Here is a 21563-nt window from a genome sequence, read left to right on the forward strand (position 1 = left end):
CAAAGGTTAAAAACTTAAATGTTTATTGTATATAAGGAAGAAATAAATAAGCCTAAATAGGATAGCACAAGTTGTATCTAGTGTATAGTGGATAAATTTAAATGACCTAGCTCTAAAGATGAGCTCGAACAAGCAAATTACAATAGGTAAGTATATCAAAACTATCCTATACACTAATCCCTAGTTAATCCTAAATAGGGACAGTAATAACAAGATATCAATAGTAGTCACAAAGCTACACTTAAGCTATGAATGATAAAAATACATAAAAAATACATAAAAAATAATACAAATCAAAATATTAACAGACTGGACGTCCAGTTATAATGATAAAACAGGCACGATAGTGATAAAACAGGCACATATGTAAAATATGCAAAAAATTAATTAAAACTAATTGGACAAGTACTAGCTGCCCAATGGTAACAAAGTCTATTTATACAGACAGGGAGTGAAGTACGAATGACCGGTCAAAAATAAAAGTGGTAATGGACGATCAAGTAAGGATTACTGCAAAAAATGAACAGTTCACTCTCATATGCTGTTGATCTTGCTCAGGCGAGTATTGGATCACACTAGCATATGAGAGGGGTACCTGAGGTGGCCGGCGTTATATCCGTTGATAGGGGTGGCTACCAGGAGCCGTGCACTCTTAGCAATACTCGAGTGCTGTGGGAAATCCCCTTGTAGGATCTTAGTTTTCTGGGTCTTTTTCTCCTATCGCAAGTCGCTTGCTTTACCGCTGTCCTCTATGAAGGCGAGTGCGGTGCAGGCTGCTGGGGCTGTTCCGGTTTCCTTGGCCACAACAAAGTGACGTAACCGCTTACGTGTATGAGGTTTGCGTGCGGTCGTCAACAGCTGGGCTCAGGTTTGGACTATAGCCAAAAAAGTTCCGATTCAGGTGCAGGGCTTACCAAACGTATTTAGATTCACGCTTGGAGTAATAAAGTTCTTTTTCCTTTGGAGAGATAATAATGGCAACATGTGATGTGACATCTCTCTATACGAATATCTCACACGAATTAGGTATTAAGGCAGTCTCTAAATTTCTTCTAAAAGACAATACAATAGACAAAGAACAAAGAGAATTTATACTTGACAGTATAAGGTTTATATTGGAGAATAATATATTCTCCTTTAACCCCTTAATGACCGGACCATTTTTCAATTTTCTTACCCTTAATGACAATGGCTATTTTTACATTTCTGCAGTGTTTGTGTTTAGCTGTAATTTTCCTCTTACTCATTTACTGTACCCATACATATTATATACCGTTTTTCTCGCCATTAAATGGACTTTCTAAGGATACCATTATTTTCATCATATCTTATAATTTCCTATAAAAAAAAATATAAAATATGAGGAAAAAATTGAAAAAAACACACTTTTTCTAACTTTGACCCCCAAAATCTGTTACACATCTACAATCACCAAAAAACACCTATGCTAAATAGTTTCTAAATTTTGTCCTGAGTTTAGAAATACCCAATGTTCACATGTTCTTTACTTTTTTTGCAAGTTATAGGGCCATAAATACAAGTAGCACTTTGCTATTTCCAAACAACTTTTTTTCAAAATTAGCGCTAGTTACATTGGAACCCTGATATCTGTCAGGAATACCTGAATATCCCTTGACATGTATATATTTTTTTTTAGAAGACAACCCAAAGTATTGATCTAGGCCCATTTTGGTATATTTCATGCCACCATTTCACCGCCAAATGTCATCAAATAAAAAAAAAGTTCACTTTTTCACAAATTTTGTCACAAACTTTAGGTTTCCCACTGAAATTATTTACAAACAGCTTCTGCAATTAAGGCACAAATGGTTGTAAATGCTTCTTTGGGATCCCCTTTGTTCAGAAATAGCAGACTTATATGGCTTTGTGGTTGCTTTTTGGTAAGTAGAAGGCCGCTAAATGCTGCTGCGCACCACACGTAAATTATGCCCAGCAGTTAAGGGGTTAAATTAGGTAGCTTGTAGGGAGCTTGCGGGGTTAATTTTAGCTTTAGGGTAGAGATCAGCCTCCCACCTGACACATCCCACCCCCTGATCCCTCCCAAACAGTTCTCTTCCCTCCCCCACCCCACAATTGTCCCCGCCATCTTAAGTACTGGCAGAAAGTCTGCCAGTACTAAATAAAAGGAGTTTTTATTTTTTTTAATAAAAAAAAATAAAATGTTTTAGCTGTGATGGACTCCTGCCTTAGCCCCAACCTCCATGATCCCCCCCCCAGCAATCTAACCCTCTCCCCTACCTAATTGCCGCCATCTTGGGTACTGGCAGCTGTCTGCCAGTACCCAATTTGCCCCCCAAAAAAGTGTTTTTAATTATTTTTTATTACTAATTTATTTTTTTCTGTAGTGTAGCAGCCCCCCACAATACCCCAACCCCCTCCCCCTCCCAGATCCTCATATATATATATTTCCCCCCCTCTTCCCACTCATTGGTGTCAGTGTGGGTAGGTGATCGCGGGCGTGCGCGCGCACCCGCGCGCGCACGCGCACGCGCACGCGCATGCGCGCCCCCGCACGCTCCCGGCACCCGGCGTGCACATTGCACTAACAGGAGCCGGATGCCGGGTAGCGATGGGCCGCCCACCCGCCTCCCAGTTGCGCTCCCACCCACCAACGAACCGGCCGCATCGCTACCGGTGCAGAGAGGGCCACAGAGTGGCTCTCTCTGCATCGGATGCTTTCTAAGGGTATTGCAGGATGCCTCAATATCGAGGCATCACTGCAATACCCTGAGAGCTGCTGGAAGCGATTGCGATCGCTTCCAGCACTCTCTTAGACAAGTGACGTACCAGGTACGTCCATTGTCACTAACTGCAAGTTTTTGCAGGACGTACCTGGTACGTCACTTGTCATTAAGGGGTTAACCAGAAAATGTACCTACAAATAAAAGGGACAGCCATGGGCACCAGGTTTGCGCCAAGCTACGCAAACCTTTTTATGGGAGATTGGGAAACCGAATTTCTGAGTTCTAGTGGCTTGGCGCAAAACCTGGTGTCTTACAAAAGGTACATAGACGATATTTTAATAATTTGGAAGGGAAATAATACCTCACTAATTGAATTTTTCACTGCTATGAATACTAATGATAAAGGACTCTCTTTCACTTATGAACTAAGCAAAGAAAAAATCTCCTTTCTTGATCTCGACATTATACTGGAAACAGATAAATTCATTACAAAAACCTTTTTTAAGAAAGTTGATTCAAACAACTTTATACACGCAGATAGTTGCCATTTGTCAAAATGGAAAAACAATATCCCCAGAGCGCAGTTCCTACGAATAAGAAAGAACTGTTCCAGTGTAATAGACTACGAGGAACAAGCAAAAATTCTGAGTCTAAAATTTGGTGAAAAAGGATATGAAGATAAATTAATAGAAGACAATCTTGAGGAAGTCAGGCTTACTGATAGACAGCAGCTATTAAAATATAAAAACAAGACTACAAAAGAAACAAGAGATACTGATGAGATAATAGTCCCCTTTATAACACAATATAATGGAGAACATAAAAGAATAGAGAAAATTATTAGAAAACATTGGCATCACGTCAGAGAAGATCCCATTATAGGAGATAAAATTTCAAAAAATCCTAAATTCATCTACAAAAAAGCTAGAAATTTAAAAACTATGCTGGCACCAAGTGAATTCAAAACAAAACACAATTTAAAAGAACAGGACCTATCAGGTAACCCACTATATGGTTTTTTCCCTTGCCATTGCTGTAGATCTTGCAATTATAGCAGCAAAATTAAAGAATATGAGTCAACACAAACTGGTGAGATATTCCCTATTAGAGACACCATACGCTGTACCGATAAGGGCATAATCTATTTACTACAATGTAGCTGTAAAAAACAATACTTGGGGGAGACCTCAAGAACACTAAGGGAACGAATAAGAGAACATCTTTGCATAATAGAAAAAGGAAAAATGGATACACATCTATATAAGCATTTTAGAGATGTACACAATAACAGAATAAAAGACCTTTCCTTTTGGGGTATAATGAAAGTGAAACCTGATTGGAGAGGTGGTAATTATGAGACAAAGCTACTTAAAAAAGAGGCAGAACTAATATACAACATGAAGACCCTACACCCCTTAGGGCTAAACTCAGAATTAGATTTAACACCATTCATGTTTCATGTTCGATTGATAGGGTGAATGTTTGAGCATACTAATATATGCTATAAGTTTGGAAATTTCTCACACTTTCTAACAAGTATTGTAATTCTTAATTATATGTTTTATATAATTCATATATATTGCCATACGTCTTTAGAGGTTCACACTCTGCAAGCTATATATAAATAAAAAGAGAAAAAGCACCTTTGGCAATAGGAATCCACTGTTTTTTAGTCCGTTGTTCATTTATTACCCATAGGTGTGATCATAGTCAGTTTGAGGCATATTTACACTGTTATATGTGCAGAATACCCATCTGTGTTGCATTCTGAAATAAAGGACTATTATTGTGCATTTTGAAAAATGATAATTATACCGGCACCACCTTAAGAAGGCACTCTGGAGAAACCCACACCCCTGTATTAAGATCCTCCAATCACAAATAAGAGGAGGGGTATTTAATAACACCTAAGACAAACATTCAATACTTCTTGAAAAAGCCCCAAGGAAGGGGGGAAACGCGATGAAGTTGGCCCACTGCTTTACTACCAAAGGAAAAAGAACTTTATTACTCCAAGCGTGAATCTAAATACGTTTGGTAAGCCCTGCACCTGAATCGGAACTTTTTTGGCTATAGTCCAAACCTGAGCCCAGCTGTTGACGACCGCACGCAAACCTCATACACGTAAGCGGTTACGTCACTTTGTTGTGGCCAAGGAAACCGGAACAGCCCCAGCAGCCTGCACCGCACTCGCCTTCATAGAGGACAGCGGTAAAGCAAGCGACTTGCGATAGGAGAAAAAGACCCAGAAAACTAAGATCCTACAAGGGGATTTCCCACAGCACTCGAGTATTGCTAAGAGTGCACGGCTCCTGGCAGCCACCCCTATCAACGGATATAACGCCGGCCACCTCAGGTACCCCTCTCATATGCTAGTGTGATCCAATACTCGCCTGAGCAAGATCAACAGCATATGAGAGTGAACTGTTCATTTTTTGCAGTAATCCTTACTTGATCGTCCATTACCACTTTTATTTTTGACCGGTCATTCGTACTTCACTCCCTGTCTGTATAAATAGACTTTGTTACCATTGGGCAGCTAGTACTTGTCCAATTAGTTTTAATTAATTTTTTGCATATTTTACATATGTGCCTGTTTTATCACTATTGTGCCTGTTTTATCATTATAACTGGACGTCCAGTCTGTTAATATTTTGATTTGTATTATTTTTTATGTATTTTTTATGTATTTTTATCATTCATAGCTTAAGTGTAGCTTTGTGACTACTATTGATATCTTGTTATTACTGTCCCTATTTAGGATTAACTAGGGATTAGTGTATAGGATAGTTTCATTTAAATTTATCCACTATACACTAGATACAACTTGTGCTATCCTATTTAGGCTTATTTATTTCTTCCTTATATACAATAAACATTTAAGTTTTTAACCTTTGTCTCTTTTTGCTTTGCTTGTGAATAAATCTAGTAGTAATAGACTATTGTTACCTTTCCTATTTGGATATACTCACTTTGAGAATTACTCACTTTATTTGTTTAATCACTACCTAGCTGTTAGCGCCAGTACTGTCTCTCCCTACATTCAAAATATCCCTTGGTCTCTGTGAGAGGGACCATTTTTGTACTTGGCTGGTAGAAATAAGCGCTGATTCTTACCTCTATCCTAAAATTATCTGCAAGTTTGCATCATGTCTCCATGTAGAAAAGTATTGCCAGAGGAATTGAAAAATCTGATTTTCTGTGACAGCTCAGATAGTGCTAAGGACATTGCATAATGTCAACTTCTATGGACAGCATCCAAGGAGAAAACCCTTGCTTGCTCTTCAGCACAAAACTGCAAGATTAAACTTTGCTAAAAAACATGAAAAGCCTGATGAATACTGGGAGCACATTATTTTGTAAGATGGCCAAGACCATGATACAATTTTTTGGCTCAGATGGGGTGCAGCATGTTTGGTGTGAACCTGGTCAGGATTATTACAGTGAATGCATAGTCTCAACAGTGAATCATGGAGGTGGGAGTGTGACGATATAGGGGTGCATGACTGCAAAAGGTGTTGGTGAGATGACATTTATAGATGGCACCATGAATGCCTGGGATATACCAAAATACTGTCTGACAAGATGACTCCCAGTCTCCAGAAGTTTGGCAGAGGATAACTATTCCAGCATTATAGCGATCCAAAGCACACTGCCAAAATCAAAAAGGAGTTTCTAAAGAAGAAACAAGGGAAAACTATGACCTGGCCAAGTATGTCACCTGACTTGAACCCAATAGAACACATTTGGGGTATTTTAAAGAGAATGGTAGAGCAACACAACCCCTCCTGCAAAGAGCAGCTGAATTTTTTTTTAATCTCTAAAGAAGGGCAGAACATCTCTCCAGAAATTTGTATGACACTGGTTTCCTCTATGCCAATGAGGATTGAGTCTGCCATCAAAAATAAAGGTGGACATGCAAAGTATTGAAAAAAATAAAAGATTTGAATCTCAGTAACGAAAGGTGCATTGACTTTTGTTGCATTGATTTCCTGCTTTAGGGCTGGTATTTTTAATATAGTAAATCTGAACTGTTAGTTTTTAATTTTACATAAGAGAAAATACCCTACTGTAAAACTTAAACGTAATGCAGTTACTGTTAGGTTATACAATTTTGAATCATTTGACATTTAAGTGATATTGCACTGGTGTGTACTCACTTCTGTTGTATACTATATATATATATATATATATATATATATATATATATATATATATATATATATATATATATATATATATATGTATGTGTGTGTGTGTGTGTGTGTGTGTATGTATGTGTGTGTGTGTATGTGTGTGTGTGTGTGTATGTATGTGTGTGTGTGTGTGTATGTATGTGTGTGTGTGTATGTGTGTGTGTGTGTGTATGTATGTGTGTGTGTGTGTATGTATGTGTGTGTGTGTGTGTGTGTATGTATGTGTGTGTGTGTGTGTGTGTGTGTGTATGTATGTGTGTGTGTGTGTATGTATGTGTGTGTGTGTGTGTGTATGTATGTGTGTGTGTATGTGTGTGTGTGTGTGTGTGTATGTGTGTGTGTGTGTGTGTATGTGTGTGTGTGTGTGTGTGTGTGTACCTCTATGTTAAAGCCCTTTGCCTGCCTTTTTTCTAAGACCTGCAATCTCACATATTTGAGCCCTTATAACTTTTGTAAATTGCATGCAATATTGTTGTTTAAAATAATTTTTATTAGATAGTGTTATTATAAATGTAATTATACATTGTAATGTATTTTTTATGTGTTTTGTGACACCTTTTAGTTTCACAAAACAGTTACCCAGAGCTCTGAAGTTGCACTCCTCTCGTATTCTGGCCCTTAGTATTTAATGTCCTTTTTAGAATAAATAAAACATGTTCTGCTCGTGAAGAACATTGGAATGTGAAATATTAATATTTAATGTCGGGTTAGTGTACTTGAGAAAACAATATCGGGTTTGCGTATGAGTATGGGTGTTGTTTTGCTTTTTTCACTCCATTGAAGTCTATGGACGAATATGATAATGCAGTCACGATATTCGAAGTTTGGCTTTATGTGCGTGTCGAGTTAGCAGTAATGTTTTACTTTCAACTAGTAATACGCATGCTACTCGACACAGGCAAAAAGCTTACTTCTAGCAGAGTTAATGTAATCTAGCCCTTTATAAGATAAAAAACAAAAACAAAAACACAACATAACATAAAACCACTTTATATTAAAGGGCCACTAAACCCAAAATCTTTCTTTCATGATTCAGATAGAGAATAAAAATTTAAACAACATTACAATTTACTTCTACTATTTATTTTGCTTCATTTTTTTTAGATATCCTTAGTTGAAGAAAAAGCAATGCACATGGTGAGCCAATCACATGAGGCTTCTATGTGCAGCAACCAATCAGCAGCTACTGAGCATATCTAGATATGCTTTTCACAAAGTATATCAAGAGAATAAAACAAATTAGATAATATACAGTTGCAAGAAAAAGTATGTGAACCCTTTGGAATGATATGGATTTCTGCACAAATTGGTCATAAAATGTGATTGGATCATCATCTAAGTCACAACAATAGACAATCACAGTCTGCTTAAACTAATAACACACAAAGAATGAAATGTTGCTATGTTTTTATTGAACACACCATGTAAACATTCACAGTGCAGGTGGAAAAAGTATGTGAACCCTTGGATTTAATAACTGGTTGAACCTCCTTTGGCAGCAATAACTTCAACCAAACGTTTCCTGTAGTTGCAGATCAGACGTGCACAACGGTCAGGAGTAATTCTTGACCATTCCTCTTTACAGAACTGTTTCAGTTCAGCAATATTCTTGGGATGTCTGGTGTGAATCGCTTTCTTGAGGTCATGCCACAGCATCTCAATCGGGTTGAGGTCAGGACTCTGACTGGGCCACTTCAAAAGGCGCATTTTCTTCTGTTTAAGCCATTCTGTTGTTGATTTACTTCTATGCTTTGGGTCATTGTCCTGTTGCAACACCCATCTTCTGTTGAGCTTCAGCTGGTAGACAGATGGCCTTAAGTTCTCCTGCAAAATGTATTGATAAACTTGGGAATTCATTTTTCCTTCGATGATAGCAATCCGTCCAGGCCCTGATGCAGAAAAGCAGCCCCAAACCATGATGCCTCTGCCACCATACTTCACAGTTGGGATGAGGTTTTGATGTTGGTGTGCTGTGCCTCTTTTTCGCCACACATAGTGTTGTGTGTTTCTTCCAAACAACTCAACTTTGGTTTCATCTGTCCACAGAATATTTTGCCAGTACTGCTGTGGAACATCCAGGTGCTCTTGTGCAAACTGTAAACGTGCAGCAATGTTTTGTTTGGACAGCAGTGGCTTCCTCTGTGGTATCCTCCCATGAAATCCATTCTTGTTTAGTGTTTTACGTATTGTAGATTTGCTAACAGGGATGTTAGCATTTGCCAGTGACTTTTGTAAGTCTTTAGCTGACACTCTAGGATTCTTCTTCACCTCATTGAGCAGTCTGCGCTGTGCTCTTGCAGTCATCTTTACAGGACGGCCACTTCTAGGGAGAGTAGCAGCAGTGCTGAACTTTCTCCATTTATAGACAATTTGTCTTACCATGGACTGATGAACAGCAAGGCTTTTGGAGATACTTTTATTACCCTTTCCAGCTTTATGCAAGTCAACAATTCTTAATCGTAGGTCTTCTGAGAGCTCTTTTGTGCGAGGCATCATTCACATCAGGCAATGATTCTTGTGAAAAGCAAACCCAGAACTGGTGTGTGTTTTTTATAGGGCAAGGCAGCTGTAACCAACACCTCCAATCTCATCTCATTGATTGGACACCAGTTGGCTGACATCTCACTCAAATTAGCTCTTGGAGATGTCATTAGTCTAGGGGATCACTTACTTTTTCCCCCTGCATTGTGAATGTTTACATGGTGTGTTCAATAAAAACATGGCAACAATTCATTCTTTGTGTGTTATTAGTTTAAGCAGACTGTTATTGTCTATTGTTGTGACTTAGATGATGATCAGATCACATTTTATGACCAATTTGTGCAGAAATCCATATCATTCCAAAGGGTTCACATACTTTTTCTTGCAACTGTAAGTAAATTAGAAAGATGTTTAAAATTGCATTCTCTTTCTAAATCATGAAAGAAAAAATGTGGGTTTCATGTCCCTTTAAGTTCAATAAATAACTTTGTGAAAATGCTCTTCCTAATATTTAGTACACATAGGAAAATAAATTTACATATAAAATGCAATGTAGAATTTAATAATACTCACCTTTTAATTTTCTAATACATTTCAAATCAGCCAAATGAGTAGCTTTCTGTTTACTTAATGAACGCTTATTCAGTTTCTAAATTAATATTCAAAGTTTGATTATCATGGACTTAATTTGAAGCCTATCAGATCAACATTTGTTTATCTTGCTATTTTGTTTGTGTCCTTTTTAAATCAAATGTTACATTTGATATTCAAATGTTATATTCAATATAGGGAAATGTAACATTCTTTTGCAAAAAAACAAATGAATGTCAAATGTTTGGAAAACATTCAACAGTCATTTAGAATGAACAAATACGGCCAGAATTTGATATTTTTTATGAACTTGCCAAAATATTCGCCCATCCCTAGTCAGGATGAATTGAAATCATTAAATAAACACTTTTCAAGTCTAGACAAACTAGCCAATGTCTCTGAAATAATAAGCTCTTTTTTTTGAGAGTTAGTGAATAATTTATACATTCAAAGTTGTATCATTGATCTGAATTGATTTTTCATTTTCTAAACATAAAGAAATAGCTTCTAAAAACTGGCACTCACCCCAAGTGGTAAATAACCCACTGTATAAAATAAAAAGCAGGAGAATATATGCATTTTGATCGTGAACATTTTATTGTGAAACTAACTCTAACTTTTTTAATACATGCAATTAATTATTTTTCACGTGTACAAGAAAATATGTTGGTAAAATTTCCCATATCATTGCCTTCTAAAAAATGATAATAATAATAATTAAAAGATGTACATAAAACAATGTTTAACAAGTACATTCTGTAAGTATTAACTGTCAAGTTAGAGCATGTAATCATAAGACTATTGACCCTACAGATCCATCAAAGGGGTTAAACATACAGTAGAACTGCTGCTCGGAACCCATGGTGCATTGCAGGTCTTGAGCTGAACTCGCCGCTGATCCAATTAGCAACACTAGTTGCACACCTGAGTTGTGTTACTAGCTCTGCTGAATGGTCAGTGGTGAGTTCCGCTTGTTACTAGCAGTGTCTGGATCTTCGAATGATAAGTTAAATGTAACATTAAATAAAAAATCAACAAATATCCTTTAGGTTAACATTTCTAGATTCGTACTGTGCACTTATTATGGATGTCAGACTATATTCTATTTTTGCAATTTTTTTTAACAAAATCACTTGCTAAATGTCACTTTATACTTATGTATTGTCATTCTTAAATAAAGTACATAAATGACTAATTGTATGATTTTCATTTTGGCGAAGATTAACATTCCTTGTTTATTGATAAGTAATTATTATGCTGGACACTGGAACAAAAGAAGGAATCTTGTATTTAAGCCAATTATGATTAAATATCATTTGTAAATCCTCAACCTAGCAGTATTCGTATAGAGACAGCTATCATACTCCATTTGAATAACTGCTTGTCACAACAGTCTCAGAAGAAAAACAAGCTGTGTTATAGTTTGCATATAAGTATAGTATCCATAGTTATGAAATTTAGATTCTCTGCATTTTTTAATTTAGTATGCATAATGTAAGAAATATAACAGTGGCCATATTGATAATCAAAATTGGAATAAACATGATAACTCTTAGCATTATGACTAAATTTTTTACCACTAAAATATATTAGCTACTAACTTCAATTTTTGATTTATTATGTTAGTTTATATTTTAAGATTTATACATTGAGATTAAACTTTACATTATCTTTCTTCAAAGATTAGGCAGCATGTGGTCCAAATGATCAAACCCTTAATAACAGTCAGAGTAGAAATCAGGTCAGGTCCTATTTTAGGAAATACTGGTACCATAGAGGATTAATACATATTTCATGCACCAATTATCTACATATTTCATATAAAATTGTGACATTATTATGTTAAAAACAGGAATATATATATATATATATATATATATATATATATATATACATATATATATATATATATATATATATATATATATATATATATATATATATATATATCAGAGATCTGGACATTGGGCTGCATTTTACGAAGCAGCACTTCTATTATCTAATTTGCTTCATTCTTTAGATATACTTTAATGAAGAAATAGCAATGCACATGGTGAACCAATCACAGGAGGCATCTGTGTGCAGCTACCAATCAGCAGCTACTAAGCATATCTAGATATGCTTTTCAGCAAAGAATATCAAGAGAATGAAGCAAAATAGATAATAGAAGTAAATTAGAAAGTTGTTTATAATTGTATGCTCTTTCTAAATCATGAAAGAAAAATTTTGGGTTTCATGTTCCTTTAAGTAGCAGCAGTCTTAAAACCTGCTCCATAACCTGTCTGCCACTTAAATGGTTGTGCATTAAAATTGTACCGATCCAATCGGGATGATTGATAGCCCCTGCTAGCAGCCGATTGGCCACCAGCTAGCAGGGGGCAGCATTGCACAAGAATTGCTGGTGCAATGCTTATGTAATGATAAATGCGGACAGCGTATGCGGCAGACATGATTTGCGGCGGAAAATAATTTCTGCATGACCTTTAATAAATGGAGCTCATTCCATTCTCTGATCAGGAATTTAGCTTATTTGCCATTTGAAATTTTTGCTTCAAAGTATTAAGTCAATTTCTTTTTGTAATCATACAATTATTTTTTTCTGAAAGCTATTGGAGTTTTTTTCAGGTTGTTTACAAATATATTACAACTTATATAACAACAAAGTATTTGAACTTTAGATAGATTGCCATTCATTAATATTAAAGTGATGTTTCATTTTATGCTATTTAATCTACAAACTCCACCGTTATACCATCATTCAATTTAAAAATGTTTTATTAAAAAGTACACATTGGTTTGAGAGTCATATCTTCATAAAATGAAAATAAAGTGACTTGTATGTAATTGAAAAATGTAAATGTTCAAATATATTTTAAACAACTATATACTGATGAAACATTCCAACAGCTTCACATGGAACTATCCAGCTTGCAATTTCATTAAAATAATGCAAGATAAATACGTATGAGATTGAGTAATGCAACACTTTATGTATTTATCAGCTGTGTAAAGTAAGCAGTACCAAGGAAAATAAAATGACTCTCCCATCTGTAGTAGTTTAAATATACACTTAACCAAGAATGGACACAGATAGGAAAATAAACATCTTGCAGATTTTCAACAATAGAAATAAAAATTAAAGGGACATGAAACCCAAACATTTTCTTTTATGATTTAGGTAGAACATACAATTTTAAACAACTTTCCAGTTGACTTCTATTATCAAATTTGCTTCATTCACTTGGTATCATTTGTTGAAGGAGAAGCAATGCACCACTGGTTTTTAACTGCACACATGTGTGAGCCAATGACAGTCGGTATATATATATATATGCAGCCACCAATAAGCAGCCTAATAATCGAAAGCTCCCTGCAGGTAAGATTATCAAAAATGATCCCACAGCTCTGTGAGACCCCTTGTGAAATGTTTAAAAGGCTGATTTTGCAATACGTCTCCAAAGGGCTTCCCTGCATTTTTGTATGTGAAGGAGAGGCAATATAGCACTGCATAATAGAAGAGTTCTGCTGCATTTGCACTTTGTGCTTTGTATTCTATATTACTTTACAATTCAAGTAAGATTTTATTACATTTAAACTTGGCACTTTCTATTTTGTATTTATTTTGTATACAGCAGTGTATTAAGTATTGTGATTTTACAAATTCTGATTATGCTTTCACAGTTTCTGTGTAACTTTTACAAATTAGGATCATACTTTGTATATTAATGTAAATATTTTAAAAATTACATTGCACTGTGCAGGTCTTCTATTTAAAATAAAACTGAAAAACTGTCAGCTTAATTTTTCCAAAGAGCTTCATTACTTTCTGTGGGCCAGATAATCAACAGTCTCTAGTTTGGGGAGAAATTATAGTGCAGACTTCACGGGGCTAAACTCACTGGAACCTGGATGTCCCAGAGAAATGAGAAATGCTTTCCATAGTAAAGAATGAAGCTCTCTAAGATACAAAATTTCACATGGGAGAGAGAAGGTAACTGGAGAACACCAGTTGCTGATATATAGGGGCCTATTTAATATGGTGCGAGTGGACATAATCCGATATTGCATATCTCATCCCCTGTACATCGATAAATGCCGACAGCATATGCTGTCAGCATTTATCATTGCACCAGCAGTTTTGGTGAACTGCTTGTGCAATGCCGCCCCTGCAGATTTGCGACCAATCGGCCGCTAGCAGGGGGTGTCAATCAACCCGATCATATTCGATCGGGTTGATTTCTGTCCGCCGCCTCCGAGCAGGATACGGAGCTTGATAAATATGCCCCAAAGGCTTATGTTGCATCAATTACAAATTCAAATTAAACTGAAATGTCTTCACTGCTTTTGTCTATATTCTAGCATATATTACTTTTTGAGCAAACTTCACCTGCATACAGCTAGCAACATAAATCAGTGAGACCAGCTTGTTTAAAATGTTTACTTCATTTTACAAGAATTGTGAGAGAGCTTCAGACATACCATGGGAACTCCTCTGTTCAGCCAAGGGAACTGCCTTGCCCCTCCAAATTTCTGAAATTGAAGCGCTAAATATTGCTTGCATGCAAGCGATATTAGCGCTCCACTTTGTAATACCAGGGCATAATAATGTGCGCTGGTCTTACAAGTTAATCACAATGAGAATGTGAGCTTGCGTTCGCATTGCTAGGAAGAATTGCGCTCACGAGAGTGCGCTTCCATAGGCTCCAGTGATGGGCAGCATTTTTAAATATATATATATATATATATATATATGTATATATATTTATGTGTTAATATGTGGATATTCATATCTGTATTTATACCTATATATATATATATATATATATATATATATACACCTATATAATATAGGTATGGATATATATTTTACCAAAAAAACAAAAAACGTCAGATATAAAGAAATATTTATTTAAAAATAATAGAACATATTCCTCTATGTGAAGAACATTGGAATGTGAAATATTCATATTTTATGTTGGGTTGAGTGCCCTTGGTGAAACGCAATCAAGTTAGCACGCGAGTATAGGTGTTTTCACGCTCCATTGAAGTCTATGGTGGAATACGTTTGTGAAATTCAAAATGTCACTTTTTGCACGTGTCAGTTTAATGCTTGTGCGCAAGCTTTTTACTTTCAACTTGTGATACGAGGAAACACGAAGTGCAAAAAAACTCCCGTGCAGCATTGTTTACTAAATATCACACCAGAGCCATAGGACTGAATGCACACACACACTCATTGGTGTAGCAGCAACCTCCAGTAGGAATCCCCCACTGCCCAGGTTCCAGCATTGCTGACTTAAGCAGAAAACAGACAAATTTACTGGAAGGATTATAATTTTGTGAATTACAGGTATTGTAGTTGAGGCTAGGGGAGCTAGAGGATGCTCTGGCAGCAGCCTCCCTCTATGCAGTGCTTCCTCCAGGGGCTGTGAACAGTAAGGCGTGGGTGTGATTTTTGCCATACTTAGTTGATAAACTTTCCAAGGAGCTATTCTGAGTATGGGTAATTACCACATTTCTATTGCAGTTGATATTGACGGATGTCATGCTCCAGTTATGGACTGAGCAAGTAATACAATCTAATAAGGACAAACAATTGATTGGTGAACCACTTTAACAACTTATAGCTGGCTGTAGTCTTATTTGTGAAGGGCCTTTTAGGGTTTTATGTTAATTTTATCTTTGATATTTTGCACATAATGTAATAAATATATGTTTTTGTACTTAAAGGGACAGTCAACACCAGAATTTTTGTTGTTTTAAAAGATAGATAATCCCTTAATTACCAATTTCCCAGTTTTGCATAACTAACACAGTTATAATTATACACGTTTTACCTCTGTAATTACCTTGAATCTAAGCCTCAGCAGACTGCCCCCTTATTTCAGTTCTTTTGACAGACTTGCATTTTAGTCAATCAGAGCTATCTCCATGGTAAATTCAGGTGCATGAGCTCAATGTTATCTATATGAAACACGTGAACTAATGCCCTCTAGTGGTGAAAAACTATCAAAATGCATTTAGATTAGAGGCAGCCTTCAAGGCCTAAGAAATTAGCATATGAACCTCTAAGGTTTATCTTTCAACTAAGAATACCAAGAGCACAAAGCAAAATTGGTGATTAAAGTAAATTGGAAAGTTGTTTAAAATTACATGCCCTATTTGAAACATGAAAGTTTTTTTTTTTTACTTGACTGTCCCTCTAAGTCTGTCTATGCCCTGTGGAGATTATTTACTTTCAAGCAGCTGTCAGTTACCAGTCTTTTAAGGGTCCTTATTGGGAACTCCCGCTCTTTTATATATATATATATATATATATATATATATATATATATATATATATATATATATATATATATATATATATATATATATATATATAGGTATATGCTTTCCTTGTATGCACCTGTTTACAGTTTATTTAATTTCTATTATATTATAATGGCTGAACAACTATTTTTGTTTTCTGGGAAACCTTAATGTAACTAATGGATACAACATTAATAAATAACTTTTAAGGATGGAATCAGGATATCATATTAACATTGATGTATTGTGTGTTTTTATTATCCAATTATACGATATTCCACAAGATTAAATATATTTTCAATTGTGAATCATCTAAAAGCCTCATAACCTGTGCTAAATAGTGGTGCAATAATGCCATATGAAAGGACCCAAACATGCACAGTTTATAAATAGTGTCCATTTTAGAAATGTCTCAATTATCTACAATCATTACCCAAAGTGAAAACTAAGCTCTTTTATAGCACATAATAGAGGAATTCTGGAATAGACTTATGGACAGGAATTGGAGTAAGTAATGGGGGATAAAGAGGGAAGCAGGTTATTTGCAGAGTAGAGGGGGCAAGTAGGAGAGTAGTTTATTGGCAAGGCTGATCTCCCAAGCTACAGCCTTGCCCCATTGCCATCCACTATAAATGCATCTCTCAGATTTATCTGCCTTGTTCATCATTTTACTTCAGCTGGACCTCTCTGCCAGACACTCTATTTAATTCCCTTACGAATATAATTTAAAATCTTCTACCTAACATACTTAGATTACGAGTTTTGCATTTGTGTTTTAATGCTGAAAAAATGGCAATTTCAGCATTAAATCAGCAACGCAACCATTACGAGTTTTGTCGGTATAGCTGTACCACAAGGCTTTAACCCCTTAATGACCGGACCATTTTTCAATTTTCTTACCCTTAATGACAATGGCTATTTTTACATTTCTGCGGTGTTTGTATTTAGCTGTAATTTTCCTCTTACTCATTTACTGTACCCACACATATTATATACCGTTTTTCTCGCCATTAAATGGACTTTCTAAAGATACCATTATTTTCATCATGTCTTATAATTTACTACAAAAAAAATAATAAAATATGAGGAAAAAATGGAAAAAAACACACTTTTTCTAACTTTGACCCCCAAAATCTGTTACACATCTACAATCACCAAAAAACACCCATGCTAAATAGTTTTTAAATTTTGTCTTGAATTTAGAAATACCCAATGTTTACATGTTCTTAGCTTTTTTTGCAAGTATTGGGCCATAAATACAAGTAGCACTTCGCTATTTCCAATCCACTTTTTTTCAAAATTAGCGCTAGTTACATTGGAACCCTGATATCTGTCAGGAATACCTGAATATCCCTTGACATGTATACATATTTTTTTTAGAAGACATCCCAAAGTATTGATCTAGGCACATTTTGGTATATTTTATGCCACTATTTCACCGCCAAATGCGAGGAAATAAAAAAAAAACTTTACATTTTTCACAATTTTAGGTTTCTCACTGAAATTATTTACAAACAGCTTGTGCTATTATGGCACAAATTGTTGTAAAAGCTTCTTTGGGATCCCCTTTGTTCAGAAACAGCAGACTGATATGGCTTTGGCATTGCTTTTTGGTAATTAGAAGGCCGCTAAATGCTGCTGCGCACCACACGTAAATTATGCCCAGCAGTGAAGGGGTTAATTAGGTAGGTTGTAGGGAGCTTGCAGGGTTAATTTTAGCTTTAGGGTAGAGATCAGCCTCCCACCTGACACATCCCACCCCCTGATCCCTCCCAAACAGCTCTCTTCCCTCCCCCACCCCACAAATGTCCCCGCCATCTTAAGTACTGGCAGAAAGTCTGCCAGTACTAAATAAAAGGAGTTTTTTTTTTTTTAATAAAAAAAATAAAATATTTTAGCTGTGATGGACTCCTGCCTTAGCCCCAACCTCCATGATCCCCCCCCCCCCCAGCTCTCTAATCCTCTCCCCTATCTAATTGCGGCCATCTTGGGTACTGGCAGCTGTCTGCCAGTAAGCAATTTGCCCCAAAAACAAAAGTATTTTTTGCTCTTTTGCATTTTTTTATGTTTTCTGTAGTGTAGCAGCCCCCCACAATACCCCTATCCCCCTCCCAGATCCTTTTATATTATTTTTTTTTTAAATCTTTCCCCCCCCCCCTCTTCCCGCCTCATTGGTGTCAGTGGCCAGCTAATGTGCCCCCCCGCACGCTCCCGGCACCCGGCGTGCACATTGCACTTCTAGGAACCGGATGCCGGGTAGCGATGGGCCGCCCACCCGCCTCCCTGTTACGCTCCCACCCACCAACGAACCGGCACCATCGCTACCGGTGCAGAGAGGGCCACAGAGTGGCTCTCTCTGCATCGGAGTCTTCTAAAAAGGTATTGCAGGATGCCTCCATATGGAGGCATCACTGCAATACCCTGAGAGCTGCTGGAAGCGATTGCAATCGCTTCCAGCACTCTGTTAGACAACTGACGTACCAGGTACGTCCATTGTCATTAACTGCTTGTTAATGCATGACGTACCTGGTACGTCCGTTGTCATTAAGGGGTTAAGCCTGTAATGCAACGTGAGTCCCGCACTCAAAAAATGAAGTTTTTGTGTGGGATTTCCATAGCGCTGCCATTGCAAGTTTTGCGGTGAGGCTAAAAAGCTTGCGCTACAGCCTATACCAACATGATCCGTTTTGCAATCTGAGACCAGTAGTTATAAGTTTTACACAACAAAACTGTTACACAAAACCTATAACTAAACTGTTACAAAGTACACTAACACCCATAAACTGCCTATTAACCCCTAAACCGAGGCCATCCCGCATCACAAACACTATTTTAAAGTTATTGACCCCTAATCTGCCGCTCCCGACATCGCTGCCACTAATAACATTTATTAACCCCTATTCTGCCGCTCCCCGACATCGTCACCACTATAATAAAGCTATTAACCCCTATCCCCCGCACCCCAACATCGCCCACACTATAATAAAGATATTAACCCCTATTCCGCAGCTCCCCGACATCGTCGCCACTAAATAAAGTAATTAACCCCTAAACCTCTGGCCTCCCACATCACTACCACTAAATTAACCTATTAACCCCTAAACCACCAGCCCCCCACATCGCCAAAAACTAAATTAAACTATTAACCCCTAAACCTAGCAACCCCTAGCATTAAATTAAAATTACAAGATCCCTATCTTAAAATAAATAAAAACTTACCTGGGAAATAAAAAAAAACAACTAACAGTACTATTATACTAAAATTACAATAACTATCAATTAAATAAATTAAATTACTAATTAAAAATACCTAATAATACTAAAAAAAATAATTCTACAGTTACAAAAAATTATAAATACTAAATTACAAAAAATAACAAACGAATGGCTAGCTTACGAGTTTTGCCGTATGATTAAAAAAAGGAGCGTTAAGGTTCATAACGCTGCTTTTTCACTACCGCTGGTATTACGAGCCTTGCAGGTTTAGGGGCATAGGGGCATTGCACACTTTTTTGGCCGTACCACAAATTAACCTATGCAATTTGCGTAAAGTCTTTTTTTCAATGGGACTTCCATAGAGCCGATATTACAAGCTTTTTCTGCGAGGCAAAAAAGTGAGCGGTACACCCTATCCCGCAAGATTCGTAACGCATTCTAAAATCAGTAGCTGTAACATAAAACTCATAACGAAAGTGTTAAAAAGTACACTAACACCCATAAACTACCTATTAACCTCTAAACCGAGGCCCTCCCGCATTGCAAACACTAAAATAAAATTATTAACCCCTAATCTGCCGCTCCCGACATCGCTGCCACTAGAATAAACATATTAACCCCTAAACTACCACACTCCCACATCGCAAACACTAGTTAAATATTATTTACCCCTAATCTGCCGCCCCTAAAATCGCCACCACCTACCTACAGTTATTAACCCCTAATCTGCCTCCCCCAACGTCACCACCACTATACTAAATTTATTAACCCCTAAACCTAAGTCTAACCCTAACACCCACTAACTTAAATATAATTAAAATAAATCTAAATAAAAATTACTATCATTACCTAATTTATTCCTATTTAAAACTAAATACTTACCTATAAAATAAACCCTAAGATAGCTACAATATAACTAATAGTTATATTGTATCTATCTTAGGGTTTATTTTTATTTTACAGGCAAGTTTGTATTTATTTTATCTAGGTAGAATAGTTACTAAATAGTTATGAACTATTTACTAACTACCTAGCTAAAATAAATACAAATTTACCTGTAAAATAAAACCTACCCTGTCTTACACTAACACCAAACCTTACACAACAATTAAATAAATTACATAAATTAAATACATTTACCTAAATTACAAAAAAAAAACACTAAATGAAACAAAATAAAAAAACAAATGATCAGATATTTAAACTAATTACACCTTATCTAATAGCCCTATCAAAATAAAAAAAAGCCCCCCCAAAATAAAAAAACCCTAGCCTAAACTACCAATAGCACTTAAAAGGGCATTTTGAGGGGCATTGCCCCAAAGAAATCAGCTCTTTTGCCTGTAATTTTTTTTTACAAACAACCCCCCAACAGTAAAACCCACCACCCACACAACCAACCCCCTAAATAAAATCCTAACTAAAAAAACCTAAGCTCCCCATTGCCCTGAAAAGGTTATTTGGATGGGCCTTAAAAAGGCATTTAGCTCTATTTCTGCCCAAACCCTAACCTAAAAATAAAACACAGCAAATAAACCCTCAAAAAAATAAACCCCCGAAGATCCACTTACAGTTTTGAAGAGCCAACATCCATCCTCAACGAAGCCAGGAGAAGTCCTCAGTGAAGAGGCAAGAAGTCCTCAACGAAGCCGGGAGAAGTCTTCATCCAAGCCGGCAGAAGTGGTCCTCCAGACGGGCAGAAGTCTTCATCCAGACGGCATCTTATATCTTCATCAATCCGAAGCGGAGCGGTCCATCTTCAGGACATCCGGCGCGGAGCATCCTCTTCAAATGAAGTCTTTTTCCCAAATGAATGTTTCTTTAAGTGATGTCATCCAAGATGGCGTCCATTGAATTCCAATTGGCTGATATAATTCTATCAACAAATCGGAATTAAAGGTGAAAAAATCCTATTGGCTGATGCAATTAGCCAATAGGATTGAGCTTCAATCCTATTGGCTGATCCAATAAGCCAATAGGATTGAGCTTGCATCCAATAGGCACGGAGCATCCTCTTCAAACAAAGTCTTCTTCTCGAATTAATGTTTCTTTAAGTGACGTCATC

The sequence above is a fragment of the Bombina bombina genome, chromosome 2, assembly GCF_027579735.1.
Source record: "Bombina bombina isolate aBomBom1 chromosome 2, aBomBom1.pri, whole genome shotgun sequence".
Classification (NCBI taxonomy): Eukaryota; Metazoa; Chordata; class Amphibia; order Anura; family Bombinatoridae; genus Bombina; species Bombina bombina.